This window comes from Symphalangus syndactylus, chromosome 7 (genome assembly GCF_028878055.3).
Source record: "Symphalangus syndactylus isolate Jambi chromosome 7, NHGRI_mSymSyn1-v2.1_pri, whole genome shotgun sequence".
NCBI classification, from domain to species: Eukaryota; Metazoa; Chordata; class Mammalia; order Primates; family Hylobatidae; genus Symphalangus; species Symphalangus syndactylus.
In genome coordinates this window covers 88,221,516-88,242,737 of record NC_072429.2, presented here as the reverse complement: position 1 = coordinate 88,242,737, position 21,222 = coordinate 88,221,516, and the positions used below count along the sequence as shown (strand labels likewise).

At 36.5% G+C, this 21,222-nt stretch overlaps 1 protein-coding gene across 6 annotated transcripts in view; it reads left to right on the top strand.

Moving 5' to 3' along the window:
- Positions 1 to 21,222, top strand: part of LOC134737225 (uncharacterized) — a 133,510-nt gene that overhangs the window by 90,307 nt on the left and 21,981 nt on the right. For 3 of the 6 annotated variants that reach the window (XM_063643420.1, XM_063643409.1, XM_063643413.1), the window contains one exon: positions 10,285 to 10,375. The exons of the other annotated variants lie outside the window; for them this stretch is intronic. The gene's annotated coding sequence lies outside the window, so the exon portion shown is untranslated. The remainder of the gene's footprint in view (positions 1 to 10,284; positions 10,376 to 21,222) is intronic. 6 annotated transcript variants of the gene reach the window in all.

Sequence of the window (21,222 nt, the reverse complement as noted above, 5' to 3'; positions counted from 1 at the left end):
TCTAACTCTTCCTGGCTTACTTTACTTAACATAGTGTCCTCCAGTTCTACCCATTTTGCCATGAATAACAGAATTTCATTTTTTATGGTGGAATATTATTCCAGTGTGTATATATAACATGTTTTCTTTATGCATTCATCTGTTATTGGACATTGAGGTTGATTCCATATCTTAGCTATTGTGAATAGTACTTCAGTAAACATGGGGGTGCAGATGTCTCTTCGATATACTGATTTCCTTTCCTTTCAATAAATGCCCAGTAGTGGGACTGCTGACTCATTTGGTAGTTCTATTTGTAATTTTTGGAGAAAGCACCATACTGTTCTCCATAGTGGCTCTACTACTTTGCATTCCCACTAGCAGTGTATGAGTTCCCTTTTCTCCACAGTCTCACCAGCATTTGTTACTTTTTGTCTTTTTGATAATTGCCATACTAACTGTGGTGAAATGATAGTGCATTGTAGTTTTGATTTGCAATTCCCTGATGATTAGTGACATTGAGTAGATTTTTAATATATTTATTGGCCATTAATATGTTTCTTTTGAGAAACGGGTCTTCTGATCATATGCCCATTTTTAAATCAGATTTTTTAAAAATTAAAAAATTATATTTTTTGCTGCTGAGATCTTTGAGTTCCTTATATATTCTGGATATTAATCACCTGTTGAAGGAATACTTTGCAAATGTTTTCTCACATTCTGTAGGTTGTCTTTTCACTCTGTTGATTGCTTCCTTTGCTGTAAGGAAGCTTTTCAGTTTGATATAATTTCATTTGTTTATTTTTGCTTTTGTTGCCTATGCTTTTGAGGTCTTATTTTAATTTTTTCTTTCAGGCTAATGTACTGAAACATTTTCTCTGCTTTCTTCTAATAGTTTTATATTTTGGGGTCTTACATTTATGTCTTTGATCCAGTTAGAGTTAAGTTTTGTATATGATGGGAGATAGGTGTCTAGTTTCATTCCCCTGCATATGAATATTCAGTTTTCCCAGCACCATTTTTTGAAGAGTAGCCTTTCCCCAAAGAGTTTTCTTGGTATCTTTATTAAAAATCAGTTGTCTCATGCACAGATATGTTTATTGTGGCACTATTCACAATAGCAAAGTGTTGGAACCAACCCGAATGTCCATCAATGATAGACTGGATTAAGAAAATGTGTCACATATAACACCATGGAATACTGTGCAGCCATAAAAAAGGATGTGTTTATGTCCTTTGTAGGGACATGGATGAAGCTGGAAACCATCATTCTCAGCAAACTATCACAAGGACTGAAAACCAAACACCGCATGTTCTCACTTATACGTGGCAATTGAACAATGAGAATACTTGGACACAGGGTGGGGAACATCACACACTGGGGCCTGTTGTGGGTGGGGGGAGGGGGGAGGGATAGCATTAGGAGATATACCCCTAATGTAAATGATGAGATAACAGGTGCAGCACACCAACATGGCACATGTGTACATATGTAACAAACCTGCACGTTGTGCACATGTACCCTAGAACTTAAAGTATAATAAAAAAAATCAGTTGTCTTTGGATGCATGGATTAACTTCTAGGTTATCTATTCTGTTCCCTTAGTCCATGTATCTATTTTTAGTACAGCACCATGCTGTTTTGCTTACTATAGCTTTGAATACATTTTGAAGTCTGCTGGTGTGATTCATCTAGGTTTGTTCATTTTGCTCAGGATTGCTTTGTCTGCTTGGGGTCTTTTTTGGTTCTATACAAATTTCAGGACTGCTGTTTCTATTTCTGTGAAGAACATCATTGGTATTTTGATCTAGATTACACTGAATTTGTAGATTACTTTTGGTAGTATGGCATTTTAACAATATTAATTATTCTAATCCATGAGCATGTGATGTTTTTACATTTGTTTGTATCCCCTTCAATTTCTTTCATCAATGTTTTGTAATTTTTATTGCAAAGATCTTTACCTTCTTTGTTAAATTTATTTTTAGATTTTATTGCAGCTATTATAAATGTGATTGCCTTCTAGATTTCTTTTTCAGATAGTTTATTATTCATGTAAAGAAATGTTACTGATCTTTTATATTGATTTTTTATCCTCCAACTTTACTGAATTATTTTATCAGTTCTAAGAGGTTTTCGGTGGAGTCTTTAGTTTTTCTGTACGTAAGAGCATGTCATCTGTAAACCAAGTAAAATTGACTTCTTTTTTTCCAATTTGGGTGTGTTGGATGCATTTTCTTTCTTTCTTTTGTCTACTTGCTCTGAGTAGTATGTCCAGTACTATGTTGACTAAACATGCTAAAAGTAGGCATCCTTGTCTTTTTACAGTTATTAGAGGAAAAGCTCTCAGTCTTTCCCTGTTCAGGAAGGTGTTAGCTGTGGGTTTGTCATATATGGCCTTTATTATATTGAGGTACTTTTTTCCTTCTATACCTAATTTGTTGAGAGTTTTTATCATGAAGGAAGGCTGAATTTTAACAAATGCTTTTTTGGGCATCTATTGAGAAAATTACATGGTTTTTATTCTTCATTCTATTGATGTGATATATGATGTTTATTGTTTTGCATATGTTAAAGCATCCTTGTATTTCTGGCATAAATTCCACTTGGTCATGGTGTACTGTCTTTTTGATGTGTTGTTGGATTTTGTTTGCTAGTATTTTATTGAGGATTTTGTGTTTATATTCATCAGATATATTGGCATTTTTTCTTTTAATTTTCTTTTTTTTTGGTTGTTGTGTTGCTTTTTGCCTTTACTATTTGGGTTATGCTTGCCTGGTATCATGAGTTAGTAAGAATTTCCCATGCTTCAATTTTATGAAATAGTTTGGGAAGAATTGGTATTCCTTTTTAAAGATTTGGTAGAATTCAGTAGTGAACTATTCAGTCCTGGGTTGTCTTTGTTTTTTTTCTAATATTTTATTTTATGTTAATTTATTTTTAGAGACAGTGTCTCACTCTGTTGCCCATGCTGGAGTGCAGTGGTGCAATCATAGCTCACAGTGGCCTTGGCCTCCTGGGTTCAAGTAATCCTCCCATCTCAGCCTCCTGAGTAGCTGGGACTAACGGTATACACCATCATGCCTGACTAATTTTTAAATTTGTAGTAGAGATGAAATCTTGCCATTTTGCCCAGGCTGGTCTCAAACTCTTGGTCTCAGGTGATCTCTTGTCTCTGCCTCCCAAATCAATGAGTTTACAGGTGTGCGCCAATGCACTTGGCCTGTATATTGATCTTGTACCTAGCAATGTTGCTAAACTCACTTATTGGTTTTAGTGCCTTTTTAAAAGGGTAGATTCCATCCAATTTTCTAAATAAATGATAATGTCATCTGTAAGAAAGACAGTTTTACTTTTTCCCAATTTAGACAACTTTTATTTCATTTTCTTACATTATAGCAATGGCTGAATCTTTCTGTAAAATCTTAGAAGTGATGAGAGTGAACATTATTTTTTCAGATCTTAGGAGGAAACTATCCTATTCAGTCTTTAACCACAAAACATGATGTTAGCTTTAGGTTTTTGTAAATGTTGTTTATCAAATCAAGAAGTTCCCTTCTATGCCCAGTTTGCTGAGAATTTTTATTGGGATTGATTTTGGAATAGTCAAATGCTTTTTCCACATTTAATTAGATGATCATACGTACTTCTTTTTGGGCTTGTTGATATGGTGATTTGATTGAAATGTTAAGGTAAACATGAAATCTTACTTAGTCATGATGTATTACCATTTTTATACATTGTTGGATTTAACTTGCCAAAGGTTTTGCGTCTAAATTCATGAGGGATATTGGCCTGTTGTCTTAGTTTATAAGGCTGTTATAAGAAAGTACCATAAACTGGGAGCTTATCAACAACAGAAATTAATTTCTCACAGTTCTGGAGGCTGCAATTGTGAAGGGGACACCAATGTGGTCCAGTACTGATGAGTGCCTTCTTCTGGGTTGTAGACTACTGACTTGTTGTGGTATCTTCCCATGGTAGAAAGAGGCCAAGAAAGGGCTCTGGGGTTCCTTTTATAAGGAACTCATCACATTCATGAGAGCTCCACCCCCATGAACTAATTTCCTTCCAAAGGTCCCCACCTTCTAATAACATCACATTAAGGGGTAGTATTTCAGCATTTGAATTTTGGGGGAATATAAACATTCATTCCATTGCACATGTGGTTTATTATCATTATTATTTCTTGTAATGTCTTTGGTTTTGTTATCACAGTAATTTTGCAGTCCTGGACTTTTCTTTGGTGAGAGACTATAACGTTTCCATCTTGTTACTTATTATCAGTCTAAGTTGTCTGTTTCTTCTTGGTTCAATCTTGGTAGGTTTTGTCTAGAAATTTATCCATTTCCTTTAGTTTTTCAAATTTATTGGCATATAGTTGTTCATAGTATTCTCTAATGATCTTTTGTATTTCTGTAGTATCCATTGTTATGTCTCCTTTTTCATTTCTGATTTTATTTATTTGAATTCTTTCTTTTTTCTTAGTGAAGCTAATGATTTGCTGGTTTTGTTTATCTTTTCAAAAAGCAAACATTTAGCTTTATTGATCTTTTGTATTTTGTTTTTAACCTCAATTTTGCTTATTTCTGCTTGGATCTTATTTCCTTATACTAATTTTGGATTTGGTTTGTTCTTGCTTTTCCAGTTCTTTGAAGTATAATGTTAGGTTGTTTATTAGAAATCTTCCTACTTTTTTGATGTAGGCATTTATTGTAATAAACTTGCTTCTTAATACTTTGTTTGCTATATCCCATAGATTTTGTTATTTTGTGTTTGTATTTTCACTTGTTTTAAGGAATTTAAATTTTATTTTCTTAATTTCCTCCTTCAACTATTGGTCATTCACAAGTGCATTGTGTAATTCTCATGTATTTGCATAGTTTTGAATGTCCCTCTTGTTTTGATGTCTAATTTTATTTCATTATGGGCAGACAAGATGCTTGATAGAATTTTGATTTTTAAAAATATTTTGAGATTTCTTTTGTGTTTTAACACATAATCATTCTTGGAGAAAATTCTATGTGCTGATGAAAAGTATGTGTATTCTGTAGCTATTGGGTGAAATGTTCTGTAAATGTCTGTTATGTCCATTTGGTCTGTGCTGCAATTTATATCTGGTATTTCTTTGTTGATTTTCTGTCTAGATAATCTGTCCAATGCTGAGAGTGGGGTGTTGAAGTCCCCAACTATGATTGTGTCGGGATTTCTCCCTTTAGATTTAATAATATTGGCTTCATATATCTGGTTGTACTGGTGTTGGTGCATATATATTTATAGTTGTTACATTTTCTTGCTGAATTGATATCTTTATTATTATATAATGTCCTTCTTTGTCTTTTTAAAATAGTTTTTGACTCAAAGTCTGTTTTATCTAAATATAGCTATTCCTGCTCTTTTCTGGTTTTCATTTGCATGAAATACCTTTTTCTACCATTCACTTTCAGATTGTCTTTACGAGTGAGGCAAGTTTCTTGTAGGCAGCATATAGTTTGGTCTCAAATTTTTTTGTATCCATTCAGTCTATAATTTTATTAAAAATTAATAAATTAATAAAATTATTAATAAATTAATAAAATATATTATGTATATAATACTAATGGTATATATAATACTAAGATATAATTATATATAAATATATAATATATTATAATTATATTAATATAATATATATAATATAATAATTCTCCCATTGGAATCCAAGCTATTTTCATCTAAGATTATTATTGCTATGTGAAGTTGTGTTCTTGTCACATTGTTAACTGTTTTCTGGTTGTTTTGTATAGTCTTTGTTCCTTTTCTCTTAGTGTTTGTCCTTGTGGTTTGGTGATTTTCTGTAGTGATAAAGTTTGATTCCTTCCTCTTCCTCATTTGTGTTTTTGCTTTACTAGTGATTTCTATACTTTTGTGTGTTTTTATAATGGTAATGTTGTCCTTTTGTGTCCAGGTTTAGGTTTCCCTCAAGCACTTCTGGTAGGGCCAGTTTGGTAGTAATAAATTCTCTCAGCTGTTGCTTGTCTGGGAAAGATTATTTCTCTTTTGTATATGAAGGATAATTTTGCTGGGCATAATATCCTTGAATGGTAGGTTTTTTTTTTTTCCTTCAGGATTTTGAATATTTTATGCCAATATCTCCTGGCCTATAAGGTTTCCACTGAGAAATCTGATGTTAGTCTAATGAGGATTCCCTTATATGTGACTTGAAGCTTTTCTCTTGCTGCCTTTAAAATTCTTTCTTTGTCTCTGTCTTTTGACAATTTGACTACAATTTCCCTTGGATATAACATGTCTGGGTTGAATCTATTTGGCATTTTGAGATTCCTGGACCTGGACGTTTATCTCTCTCCCAAGACTTGGGAAATTTTCTGCTTTGTTTTCACCAAATACATTTTCCTCACCCTTCCCCTTTTTTTCTCCTTCTGGAATGTCCATTGGATAGAACATGTTTGGGTTGAATCTGTTTGGCATTTTGAGATTCCTGGACCTGGATGTTTATCTCTCTACAATACTTGGGAATTTTTCTGCTTTGATTTCACCAAATGCATTTTCCTTTACCTTCCCCTTTTTCTCTCCTTTTGGAATGTCCATAATACAAGCATTTATTCACTTAAAAGTGTCCAATTTATTTCTTTTTTTGGTCAGTTTGTGTTATTTCAAAAGACTTGTCTTCAAGATCAGAAATTCTTTTTTCTGCTTGTTCTAATCTCTTGTTGAGGCCTTCAATTGTGCTATTTCATTCATTGAAATCTTCAGCTCTAGGACTTCTGCTTTGTTTTATTTTATGAAATCTATCTCTTTTTTGACTTTCTCATTAAAATAATGAATTGCTTTTCTGATTCATTGAATAGACTGTCTGTATTCACTTTTATCTCCATGTGTTTTAAGATTATTATTTCAAATTCTTTTTCTGACATTTCATATATTTCATTATGACTGAGGTCTGTTACTGGATAATTGTTGTTTTCCTGTGTAGGTGTTATATTTCCTTGCTTTTTAATGTTTCATGTGTCCCTATCTTGATTTCTATGCATCTCATGAGAAAGTTGCCTCTTCCAATTTTGTGGAGTAGGTCTTGTAGGGAAAGTGTTTTTCATATGAATGGGTCTTGGGATGCTGGCCTTGCTTCAAGGTTGACACAGTAATGTAGTACCCATGTAGTTTCATTAGCTGTAGTCCACACTAGTGGTATTTGTGAATTTCTCAGTGGCCTAGCCTGAGAGTTTATGGTGAGCACGGTGTGGCTTTGCCAGGGGTGGGCTCAACCTATTTGTCAGGTGGCAGACACATCTGTGCATGTGGTGGGTCAGCCAACTTGGGTTCTGGTTTGCTAGGATTGGGGCCATGAGGCTGTTACTCTGGCCAGGAACATGGGCACATGCTTGCTCAGTCTGCCTGTGAGTGCACCTGCCAGGATCAGGACTGTTTCTCAGGCCTGGGGCACAGCTGCATGACTGCTCTGTTGCCCTGAGAGTACACTTTCTGAGAGTGATCCACAAGGCTGTTACTCTGACCTTGCTTTGAGGTGGACACAGCAGTGTGGTCTCTGTGTAGTTTCTTCAACTATAATTCACACTTGTGGCATTTGTGAATTTCTCAGTGGCGTAGGCTGAGAGAGTTTATGGTGATAGTTGCAGCTTTTCCAGGAGGGCGATTTCTGGGCTTTTTATCAGATCGGGGCTTATGCTTGGCAGGCCTGGGAATGTGTCTGCTAGGAGCAGCCCGGGAGGCTACTTCTCAGGCCCAGGATGAGAGCATATGGCTGCTCAGCTGGCCTGGGGGAGTATCTGCTTGGGGGAGGGGATATGGCTGTTTCTCAGCCTGGGATGCAGTCATATGGCTTCTCAGCTGTCCTGAGTGTATGTTTGCTGCACCCAGAAACACCCACAAGGATGTTTCTCAGGCCCAGTTTGTGGCTATACAGCTGCTTCACTGGCCAGGGGGTGTTTCTATGGGAGTGGCCTATAGGATTGTTTGATAGGCCTAGGATGCAAGTGCAAGGCTGCTTGGCTGGCCCATGGGCCATGGGAAATGGCCCGTGGGGTTGTTCTTAGGCCTGATATGTGGGAGTATGGCTGCTCAGTTGGTCTTGGGTATGTCTGCCAAGGTGGCTCATGGGGCTGCTTCTCAGTTCTGGAATTTGGGCTCTTGGCTGCTTGGTCAGTCTGGGGGAGTATTAACCAGGGGTGGCCTGCTGGACTGTTTCTTAGGCCCTGATTTTAGGCACAGGGGCCTTGGGCAGACCAGGGCATGTCTACAGGGGGAAGGGCCCTTCGGGGCTATTTCTCAGGTCCTGAGCAAGGGTGCGTAGCCACTCTGCTGGCCTGGGGGCATGTCAGCTGCTTGAAGGCTTGGAGACATCTCCCCTTTGGAAAAGAGCATATAGCAGTTTGGTCAGCTCAAGGGAGGCTCACCCTGGGTGGAACTACCAGACTGTTCCTCTCACTGGAAATATGGTGGTAAGAGTTGGTTTCCCTGCAGTGTAAGAATAGAGTCATAGCTGATCCTGGATCATGGGCCCAGGCTCAGTATGGCTGGGGTTGTGATGTTCAGTTACTTATGTGGGCTTGGTGAAATGAAGATGGAACCCAGTTCTGGAGAAATGCATTGGATACTGACCCACCGAGCAGGGCACCCTTCAGATGTGGCCCTGGTCTCAAGATGATGCCATGCTTTAGCAACTTGGCTCAGAAGGAGTGGGTGGGGGTAAGGAGTACACACCTTGTGCTCCTTACCTGGGGGTAGTACAGCTGCATGAATTCCTGGTAGCTCTCTAAACTGAGCTCAGGGCTTGCAAGGTATGGGATTCTCCAGTTGTAAGGACTGTAGGTATAAGTTGTAGGTGTTTGTTGTGGCAATGGGGGCTGGTGGGGCTCTTCTGCTTATCTTTTCCCTACAGTGGGAAGCCCTCCCTTACTCTGGGCAGGTCTGATCAGGGCAGAGAGACATAGCTGCAGTGGCCAGGTATCTTCATGCTGCTTTCCTGGACTTTCAATCATCAAAGGTGCATCTTCACTCCTCAGCTGCACTCCAGCGCTCTCCCTTCGACACTCCAGTCAAGTCTTAGCTAATTATTAATTGCCTTGGTCCTTTCTTGGGGAAGACGGCACAAGTGCCAGGCATCTCTAGTCTTGCTGACATCACTCTTCTAGTATTCACATTTTAAAGAACAGTAGGATATAGAGTTAGTATATAGATGTGAGCAAGATTTAGTCATCATTTTAGGATGTTAGTGAATAGTCTAATACTGCTTGAAGCAGTTGAAAGGCAACACATTTTCAGAGAACATAATTCTTAGGAGATAATGGAGGCTTGACTCTCATTTCTCAGTCACATGCACCTTATTCTGTTTTAGACACAGAACACAAAGTGGAGAAGCTTGAAATACCAAAATTTAATACATCTACTTCTTTGAATAGATCAAAATTCACTAGGTTAAATATAGTCTATCATTTGTTTCTAGGGAAGGGTTCAAATGTGAGATTAATCAAATGACACTAGAACTCAAATATTGTACGTGGTTTTTTAAGGTAGAGGAGAACGTCATAAAGAAAAAGGGAAGGAAAATACACCTTTGGATTGTTGGCATGTGTTTACACACAGTAGGTGCTCATTAAATATTTAATAATGAACCAATAAATAAGGAAAAATGACTTTGAAGTTCTAGAACTGGGGAGCAAGTTTCAAATCCTGAGCATACTTCAAACACCTTCACTGTCACTTTCTTGAAAGTGACAAAATCCGTTGCTCTTCTGGGCTTTATTACAGTGGACCAGAATACATATTGCAGCAATTACATAGGGTTGTATAATTGGAAGAATTCACAGGACTCCACAAAGCTTTCAAAAGGTTTTAGTAAAGACAAAGGGTACAAAACAGCAGAAAGAGAAAGCACAGGCAAATATCAGGAAGATTTGAGACATTCGTGTGCAGCTTTCAAGGATCCCCTCTCAGCTGCAAAGGGCACATCTAGTCTCTGGATTACAATCCACTAAGATACGTGAAACCAAGCAAAAGTTTACTGAGGGATGTTTTATGTCTCACTGGTTATGTAGCCAAAATGAGGCTGTGTAACCCAGTGAACCAAGTCTACGATATTAGTCCATATATTTTCAGGAAACAGTGTAGACAAGCTAGTATTCTTACGGGTCTCTCAGACTTTAAAGAGCATTATTAATCACCTAGGGTATTTCATCCCTAACTTGGTCATGGGAAGATCCACGGTTCTAGGAGCCTATGGGGATAAGCATAGAGTTGCAAGACAAGCTGCAAGTAAACACTATTTTTACAAATGTATCATTTTTTAGGAGAAAAGACCAAAAAAGGATAAAACACACCAAAGTTTGTTCAATCCAGCCAGTCCCCAGCAAAGACCTAAAAGAATGAATTCATTTTCTGGTAAGTTTTTATTCCTATTTTAAAGTTTAACTATGGAACAGAGTAAGGAGCTCTCCATGTAATTAAACGTCTGGCAAGTTAATGTGGATAGAGAAATCTGCAATCTTGGACACTTTGGAGTGAAACTGTGCAACTCTAGGCAGAAGTCCAATTTCATTTTGTTCTACATAGGTACTGTAGAGATAGAGCACATGAGAAGTCAGTCCCCAGGCAACCGGTGAGATAGCAGGAGGCAGGACAAAGCACTTTTTCCTTATTGCTCTCAGCTTGATCTGTAAGGAAACTTCATGATTCCATAGCCAAATTGCCACCAAAACAAAAACTAAAAAACCTCCACTCCTTCACTTAGACATGTGTTTCACCTTGGGCAAGTTACTTGATTCCTCTGAACTACAGCCTTCCTATATAAAAAAATGGGAACATTGATACTAACCACATGGGGATGTTGCAAGAATTAAATGAGTCAATGTACAAAAAACATGTACTACAACACATGGAGGCCTTAATTATAATTCTAAAATGTCCTCGTCAGAGAGGTGGGGATTAATATTTTTCCCTGCAGCAATCTTCTAACATTATCAAGGTCCTAAGCAATTAATCTTTTTAGGATAATATTATATAGTTCAATAGTTGATAGCTTGCTCCTTTGGACATAGAGATCCCTTTATACTTTTCCCTCAGACCAGAAACGCTACACATTATTCTAGTATACTGCTTCACGGCCAAACCAACTTGACTCACTGTATTAGAGTCTTACTGCAATTACTACCATAAACTTAACAACTTAACACAAATTTATCCTTTGACAGTTCTGGAGGTGGGAAGTCTAAAGTCAGTATCACCGGGCTAAAGACAAGGCATCAAAAGGCTGGTTCCTTTTGAAGGCTCTGAAGGGAGCCTCCATTTCCCAGCCCTTTTCAGCTACTACTGGCTGCCTGTATTCCTTGGCTTCCTACGTCTTCAATGTGCATCACTCCAATTTCTGCTTCCATCATCAGATTGCCTTTTCTGGCTTAGATCCCACTTCTTAAAAGGAACCTTGTGGCCGGGCGCAGTGGCTTATGCCTGTAATCCCAGCACTTTGGGAGGCTGAGGCAGGTGGATCACGAGGTCAGGAGATTGAGACCATCCTGGCTAATGCAGTGAAACGTCGTCTCTACTAAATATACAAAAAATTAGCCGGGCGTGGTGTGGGGCACCTGTAGTCCCACCTACTTGGGAGGCTGAGGCAGGAAAATGGCACGAACCCAGGAGGTGGAGCTTGCAGTGAGCCAAGATCTCGCCACTGCACTCCAGCCTGGGCGACAGAGTGAGACTCTGTCTCAAAAAAAAAAAAAAAATAAATAAAAGGAACCTCGTGATTAGACTGAGCCCACGTGGATAATCCAGGATAAGTTACCTGTTTCAAGATCTTTAACTTACTCAAATCTGAAAAGTCCTTTTTGCCATTTAAGAAAAAATTCACAGGTTCCAGGGATTAGGACATTGGGATCGGGATCATTGTGCAGCTTACCATACATACATTATTTTGTTCTCATATCAGGATGAGGTAGGCTGGCTCCATTTTAAGATGTACAGCTGTAGTCTACAAAAGTCAAGTGACTCATTGGCAGTGTTACCAGTTACAGTGCAGAGCTAGCAAGTCTTCATTTTGATTTTTGTAAATTCAGGAAGACTTGGTTGAAATGTTTGGTTAATAATGACAATTTTTTTTACAATAGTTTATGGTTTACAAAAGAGCTGGCACTAAATGATCTTGTTTAGTTAAGATAATCGTATGAGTTAGAGTTTATTTATAAGATTTAAGTCATTTTTTCAATATCTTTAATGAGCCTCTACAATAAGCCAGGCCCTGTGCTAGGTGATAGGGATACTGTAGTGACTGATACAGGCAAGATGCTTATCATTAGGCAGTTTATATTCTATTAAGGGATATAGACAAAACCACAATAAATCGAATAATTGCAAATTGTAATTAAGTGCTGCAAGATAACAGAGGAGGAAATGGAAGCCCAGAGTGATGAAGGGACTCTCCCAATGTACGTACAATACTAAATGGAAGAACTAGGTCTTGAATTTAAAGTTTTTGAAACTTTTGTTTCAAGACTGTAGGGCATACATGTGGTATACCCTGCATACCCAGCATTTTTTTTTGTCACTAATTTTCCCTAGGACATAATAGAGTCTGTTCCATTTTTTTTTTTCTCATGGCTCATGATTAAGACAATTTATATTAATAGTCATCAATGTACAGTTGTCTCTCCTTATTTGCAAGGTATTGGTTCCAGGTTCACCTCTGCATACTAAAACCCATGCATACTCAAATCCCAGAGCTGGCTCTGAAGCATCTGAGGATAGGAAAAGTCAGCTCTCCTTATACAGGATTTTGCATCCTGAGAATACCGTATTTTCAGTCTGGGTTTGGTTTGAGTTTGGTGTGGAGGGCCAACTGTACTTACTGAAAAAAATCTGCATATAACTGGACCTATGCGGTTCAAATCCCTGTTGTTTAAGGGTCAACTGTGGTTGGGTCCCTTGTGATAACTGTACTGCTAGTGTGTCTCGCTCTTGTGTTTAATGCTGAGTGGACTTGGTTAGTATCGCAGTAAGCCTTTATTTTTCTTTTTAGAATCATGCAGTCAATAGTGTCTACCTGTCAAGAAGATCCACGGCTAAATTACTAACATAGTGCTTATGTAAGCAAATTCTTATGAATTGTGCTTTCAGAATGATTTATTGCAGCTTTATAGCTTTTGCTGTGACATATTTTATCTACATTTAAAATTTTATTTAAAATAATAGCAAACTGGAATGCAGCTGTAGTAAGAATTGCATTTGGCCAAGAAGACAATTTTTAGTAAGTTGTCTGTGTGCATGGATTCACCTATTTTTTTTTTAAAGTATTGATCTTTAATTGATATATAAGAATTGTATATACTTATGGAGTACAGTGTGATATTCTAATACATGTATACAATGTGTAATGATCAAATCATGGTATTTAGCATATTCATCACTTCGAATATTTATCATTTCTTTGTGTTGGGAACACTCAAAATCCTCTCTTTTAGGTACTTAAAAATATACAATAAATTATTGTCAACTATAGTCACCCTTCAGTGCTATAGAATGCTGGAAATTATTTCTCCTATCTAGCTGTAGTTTTGTATCTTTTTTTCTTTGAGGTGGAGTCTCGCTCTGTCACCAGGCTGGGGTGCACTGGCGTGATTTCGGCTCACTGCAACCTCCCACTCCCTGGTTCAAACGATTCTCTTGCCTCAGCCTCCTGAGTAGCTGGGATTACAGGCACGTGCCACCACACCCAGATAATTTTTGTATTTTTAATAGAGACAGGGTTTCACCATGTTGGCCACAATTGTCTCGATTTCCTGACCACGTGATCCACCCACCTTGGCCTTCCAGAGTGCTGGGATTACAGGAGTGAGCCACTGCGCCCGGCCAGTTTTGTAACTTTTAATCAGCCTTTCTTTATCCCCTCTCTCCTTTACCTTGTCCAGCCTCTGGTAACTACTATTTTACTCTCTACTTCTATGAGATCAACTTTATTAGCTTCCACATATGACTTAGAACATGTGATAATTATTTTTTTGTGCCTGGCTTATTTAATTTAACACCATGTCCTCCAGACATATCCACGTTGCTGCCAATATTAGAATTTCCTTCTTTCTTATGGCTGAATAGTATTTCATTGCATATATCTATCACATTTTCTTTTTTTATTCATCTGTTGATGGATATTTAGGTTGATTCCATATCTTGACTGTTATGAAAGTGCTGGTATAAACATAGGAGTGCAGCTATCCCCTCAACATACTGATTTCCTTCACTTCGAATATATGTCCAGTAGTGGGTTTGCTAGATCCTATGGTAGTTCTGTTTTTTAGTTTTTTGAGGAAACTCTACACTTTTTTTATAACAGTTGCATGAATTTGTATTTCCACAAACAGTGAATAAGAGTTCCTCTTTCTCCTCACTTGATCATGGTGTCTAACCTTTTTGATGTGCTGTTGGATGTGGTTTGCTGGCATTTTGTTGTTTTTTGTCTTTTTAATAATAGGCATTCTAATGAGTGAAATGATATCTCCCTGTGGTTTTGATTTTTATTTCCCTGATGATTAGTGATATTGAGCCCTTTGAAAATATACTTTTTTGCTATTTGTGTGTCTTCTTTTGGTAAATATCTACTCACATAATTTGCCCGTTGTTTTCCTGAAATGCTTTTTAAAATTGATGTATTATAGTTGTATATATTTTTGGGATTTGCTCATGTTTTAATTGGGTTATTATTATTATTTTTTGCTGTTGAGTTGTTTAAATTCCTTGTATATTCTGGATATTATTCCTTTGCTGGAGAAATAGTTTGCAAATATTTTTCCCATTCTATAGGTTGTCTTTTTGCTCTATTATTGATTGTTTCTTTTTCTGTGCAGAAGTTTTTAAGTTTGATAAAATCCCATTTGTCTATTTTTGCTTTTATTGCTTGTGATTTTGAAGTCTTCTTCATAAAATCATTGCCGTGGCTAAAGTCCTGAAGCATTTCCCCTGCATTTTCCTCTAGTAGTTTTAGAGCTTTGGATCTTACATTTGGATCCATTTTGAGTTGACTTTTTTTTTTTTTTTTTAAATAGGGGTCTAGTTTCATTCTTGTGCATGTGGGTATCCAATTTCCCAGCACTATTTATTGAAGAGACTCTCCTTTCCCCAAAGTATGTTCTTGGCAGTTTTGTAAAAAATCAATTGGCTATAAATACATGCATTTATTTCTGGGTTTCCTGTTCTGTTTCACTGGTCTATGCATCTATTTTTATACCAGTGCCATGCTGTTTTGGTTACTATAGTTTGCAGCATATTTCGAAGTCAGGTAGTGTAATGCCTCCAGCTTTGTTCATTTTGCTCAGTATTGCTTTGGCTATTCAGAGTCTTTCGTGGTACCATACAAATTTTAGGATTGTTTTTCCATTTACGTGAAGAATGACACTGATAGTTTGATAGAGATTACATTGAATCTTAAATTGCTTTTGGGTTTCATAGTCATTTTAACAATATAATTCCTCTGATCTATGAGCATGGGATGTTTTTCTATTTGTTTGTATCCTTTTCAATTGCCTTCATCAGTGTTTTATAGTTTTTATTGTAGAGATCTTTGACTTCCCTGGTTAAATTTATTTCTAGGTACTTTGTTTTTTAAAATAACTATTGTAAATGAGATTGCTTTCTTGATTTCTTTTTCAGCTAGATTATTATTGGTGTATAGAAATGCTACTGATTTTAATACTTTAATTTTGTATCTTGCAACTTTGTAGAATTGGTTTATCAGTTCTAAGAGGTTTTTGGTGGAGGTTTTTCTATATGTTAGATGTCATCTGCAAACTGGGACAGTTTGACTTCTTTCTTTCCAATTGTGATGCTTTTTATTTCTTTCTCTGAACTACTTTCTCCGTGTAGGACTTCCAGTACTATGTTGAATAACAGCGCTGAAATTGGGCAAGCTTGACTTATTCAAGTTCGTAGAGGAAAGGCTTTCAACTTTTCCTTGTTCAGTATGCTGTTAGCTGTGAGTTTGTCACATGTGGTCTTTATCGTATTAAGATACATTCCTTCCATACCTAATTTATTGAGAGTTTTTAACCATAAAAGGATGCTGAATTTTATGAAATGCCTTTTCTGTTTCTATTGATATGATCATATGATTTCTGTTCTTTATTCTGTTTATGGGATGTATCATGTTTATTAATTTGCATATGTTGAATCGTTCATACTTCCCTGAGGTAAATCTCATTTGATCTTAATGTGCTGTTGGATTTTGTTTGCTAGTATTTTCTTGAAGATTTTTGCATCTATGTTCATTGGGGATATTAGCTTGTAGTTTGTTGTTGTGTCCTTGCTTGGTTTTGGTAACAGGGTAATGCTAACCTTGTAGAATGAGTTTAGAAGAATTTCCCTTCTTTCAACACTTTGGAATAGTTTAAGAAAAATTAGTGTTAGTTCTTCTTTAAAAGTTTGGGAGAATTCAGCATTGAAGCCATCCATTCATGGCCTTTTGTTAGGAGACTTTTTATTACTTTTTAAGTCTCATTACTCATTATTTTTCTGTTTATGTTTTCTAATCTTCCTAATTCAATCTTGGTAGGTTGCATGTGTCTAGAAATTTATCCATTTCCTCTAGTTTTTCAATTTGTTAGTGAATAGTTGTTCATAATAATCTCTAAGGATTCTTTGTATTTCTGTGCTATCAGTTGTAATGCTTCCTTTCATATTTTCGATTTTATTTATATAGGTCTTCTCTCTTTTTGTCTTTATTAGTGTACCTAATGGTTTGTCAATTTTGTTTATCTTTTCCAAAAACCAACTGTTTGTTTTGTTGATCTTTTGTAATTTTTTTTAGCGTCCATTTCATTTATTTATGCTCTGATTTTTATTATTTTTTTCCTTCTACTAATTTTGGATTTGGTTTATTTTTGTTCTTCCCATTCCTTGATGTGCATTGTTAAGTTGTTTATTTGAAATATTTCTATGTTTTTGATGTAGGTGCTTATAAATTCCCCCTTAGTACTGCTTTTGGTTTGTTGTATAGGTTTTGATATATTATGTTTATATTTTCATTTATTTCAAGAAATTTTAAATATTTTCTTATTAAATTTCTCATTGACCCATTGGTCATTCAGGAGCATGTTGCTTAATTTCCGGGTTTGTACTTTGTTTCCAAAGTTTCCTTTGTTTTGATTTGTAGTTTTATTCCACTGTGGCCAGAAACTATACCTGATATGTTTTCAATTTTAAAAAAATTGTTGAGACTTATTTTGTAGCCTAACATATGGTCAATCCTGGAGAATGAGAAGACTGTGCATTCTGCAGCTGTTGAATAAAATATTCTATAAATGTCTGTTAGGTCCATTTGGTATACAGCACAGTTTAAATCCAATGTTTCTTTGTTGACTTTCTGTCTAGGTGATCTGTCCAATGCTGAGAGCAAAGTGAGGACTTCAACTATGATCGTATTGGGGTTTAACTCTCCCTTTAGATCTAATAATATTTGCTTTGTATATCTTGGTGCTCTGGTGTTGGGTATATAGATATTTACAATTGTTACATTTGCTTGCTGAATCAATCCCTTTGTCATTATATAATAATTTTCTTAGTATTTACATTTTTGACTTAAAAGTCTATTTTATCTAATGTAACTACAGCTATTTCTGCTCGCTTTTGGGTTCTGATTGTGTGGATTATCTTTTTTGCCTCCTTTTACTTTCGGTATTATTTCTGTCTTTATAGGTGAAGTGAGTTTCTTGTAGTCAGTATATAATTTGGTCATTTTTTAAAGATCCTTTTAGTCTATATCTTTTAGTTGGGGAATTTACTCCATTTACATTCAAAGTTTTTATTGACAGGTGAGGACTTTCTCTTGCCATTTTAAAAATTGTTTTCCAGTTGTTTTGTATATCTTGTTTCTTTGTTTTTCTCTTATTGTTTATCTTTATGATTTGGTGGTTTTCTATAGTGATCAGGTTTGATTTCTTTCTCTTTCTCATTTGTGTTTCTACTCTTTCAGTGAGTTTTATACTTTTGTGTTTCTCATGATAGTAGTTATTGTCCTTTTGCTGCCAGATGTAGAACTCCCTTAAGCATCTGGAAGCCCTGAAAAACTATCTTTCTATTAAGAATTCTTTCCTAAGTAATGATGAAGATTGACTTTTAGTATGTGTTGGTCCATATTCACTTTTTACCTCTGTTGGGAAAATAATATTGCTACATTTTTCCCTAATGCATAGATACATAAGATGAAAATTACTCCCCTTATGCTTTGTCCATCCTCATGACACTTGGCAGAAAATGCTAATGATTCTGCATGTCTACCCAGGGTATTCAGCACACTTGTGTACTCTTTTTAAAATTTATACATATTGCTTACTTCAATCACTCCTCCTGATAGTCTATTCCCTCTTCAAATTACTCTCATGGAAAATAAATGCCTTAACATTAATTTTAACCTTCTTCATTAGCAAAATCAGAATGCAGTAAATAATTCCCTTTTGGAATTTAAACAGACTTTTGCTATTATGCTGTTGGCCTTTTCATATGCTTTCATGCTGTAGTCCATATAACACCCATATTCCCATGTAAGTTTGGATTAAAGGAGTGACTAACAATTTTTAAGCCATTATCTAGGGCTGAGAAGTCACTTTGCTGAGAACGTCTGCTTTTATCTGCTTTAAGAATTGGCCTTCCACATAGAATTACATGAACAACAAGGTTATATGACTATATAAAACTTGAACAACCATAGGCTTAGAGTTTTTGTTTGTTTGTTTCCTTTTTCAGCTTTTGCATTTAGGGTTGTACTAGCTTCTAAGTGGGCCGGGTACTTTTTCTTTTCTTTTTTTTTTTTTTTTTTTTATTTTTATTTTTAGACGGAGTCTTGCTCTGTCGTCCAGGCTGGAGTGCAGTGGCGCGATCTCGGCTTACTGCAAGCTCCGCCTCCCGGGTTCACGCCATTCTCCTGCCTCAGTCAGCCGAGTAGCTGGAACTACAGGCCCTTGCCACCACGCCTGGCTAATTATTTTTTTCTGTATTTTTAGTAGAGACGGGTTTTCACCGTGTTAGCCAGGAAGGTCTCGATCTCCTGACCTCGTGATGCGCCCCCCTTGGCCTCCCAAAGTGCTGGGATTACAGGCGTGAGCCAGCGCGCCCAGCCCTTTTTCATATTTTTTAATGCTCAGGCAAAGTTGTCCTGACATAGAGAGTATGTTTCTTAATAATTTTATAAAAATTCAACAGGCAAATTCTCTACCTTAAGAAGCACTTTAAAAAGTAATTCCTCGGCTGGGCGCAGTGGCTCACGCCTGTAATTCCAGCACTTTTGGAAGCCGAGGCGGGCGGATAATGAGCTCAGGAGATCGAGACCATCTTGGCTAACACGGTGAAACACCGTCTCTATTAAAAATACAAAAAATTAGCTGGGCGTGGTGGCGGGTGCCTGTAGTCCCAGCTACTCGGGAGGCTGATGCAGGAGAATGGCGTGAACCTGGGAGGTGGAGCTTGCAGTGAGCCAAGATCTTGCCACTGCACTCCAGCCTGGGCGACAGAGCGAGACTCGTCTCAAAAAAAGTAATTCCTCAATAACTTTTTTATGTTTTTCAGTTTTTTTTTAACTTCTTGAGTCATTTAGTTGTTCATATTTTCACAGAAATAGGTCCACTTTACCTAATTCTGATTTCCAAAGTGTATCTTCCAGACCAGCAACATCAGCATCACCTGGGAACTTGTTAGAAATGAGATTTATTTTGTGTGCATGTACCACTCCAGGTCTACTGAGTCAGACACTGTTGTTTTAACAAGCTCTGTAGGTGATTGTGGTACATGTGAAAGTTCTAGATCTTCAAATTTATTAGATCAAAGGTAACATTTTTACCTAGGCTTTAAAATTAATGTAAATCTCTTCCACATTTCTAATTGTATCCCCTTTCTTTCTTTTTTTTTTTTTTTTTTTCATTTTCACTTTTATTCAAAGGGAGGAAATTATACAAAGGTGAAAGTCAGGTTATCATCTTAGAGTTTTGTTGACTATATTGCATGTAAGAGAAAATCTTTAAATACGTAACTATATAAAACTTCAAAGTAAACGAGAGGAAAAAGTATAGTATGCAGGTCCTAATCAAGATACAAACTGTATCCTCATTCTAAACCTTATTTTTTGGTCTTTTAAATGACTAGCTTGGTAAGTATTTAATCTTTTTCTTGACTCTTCAAATAATCAGCTCTTGGATTTATTTATTAGTTGGCTTTATTACCTGATGCTACAGAGAGAATCATTAATATCAATATGAAGTGAATTTTGTAATTAAAAAAATAACATGAGTGTGATAATAATTTTCTGTAAGTATAGTAATTAATTCTGGTCTTTAAGATTTCTGGCTTTGAAATTAAAGTGTTTATATGCTATATTTTTAGTTCTAATGTCTAGGGCACAGATGAATAAATCCTTACACTCTGGAGCATACTACATAGAATTATCCACATGAGAAGCAATTTAATTGCACATCTCTGCCTACTATTTGGAGTGTCTGCTTTCATTACTTCTATTTGGGCACATATTTTTGGAGCCCTTGTTGTTTTCTAGTGTCCACTATGTCTTAATTCAAATTGTAGTCACATAGACTTGCCATAATATCTAATTTCTGCTGCTATTTAAAATGTCTGGCCACGTGCAGTGGCTCACACTTACAATCCCAGCCCTTTAGGAGGCCTAGGCAAGAGAATCTTTTGAGGCCAAGAGTTCTGGACCAGCCTAGGCAACATGGTGAGACCCTACCTCTACAAAATATATATATATATATATATATTAGCCAAGTATGGTGGCACATGCCTGTTGTACCAGATACTAAGGAAGCTGCAGCAGGAGGATCCCTTGAGCCTAGGAATTTGAGGCTGCCGTGAGCTGTGATTGCACCACTGCACTCCAGCCTGGGCAACAGAGCAAGACCCTATCTCTTAAAAAAAAAATGTCTGCATGTGTTTTTGTGGTGCCCCAGACCCCATTCATATACCAAATTATTTATGCTGTTACATAGGTTGTATATTAAATTCGATCATCCCAAATGTACCTTTATCCTAATTTGGTGAAAAATGAATTTAGCTTTTTTTGTGTGTTATGCAGTAATAGAGGAAATGGTCAATAATCAGAAACTAAACTTTATTTATAGACTCATATCTATTTTCTAATAGATTGATGATGGCTTTTATCTTTATTATTTCCATTCTGTAATTTTCCTTAGAATTACTTAGTTGTTCATTTTGTAACTTCATGAGGCAAACTCCCAGTTTATTAA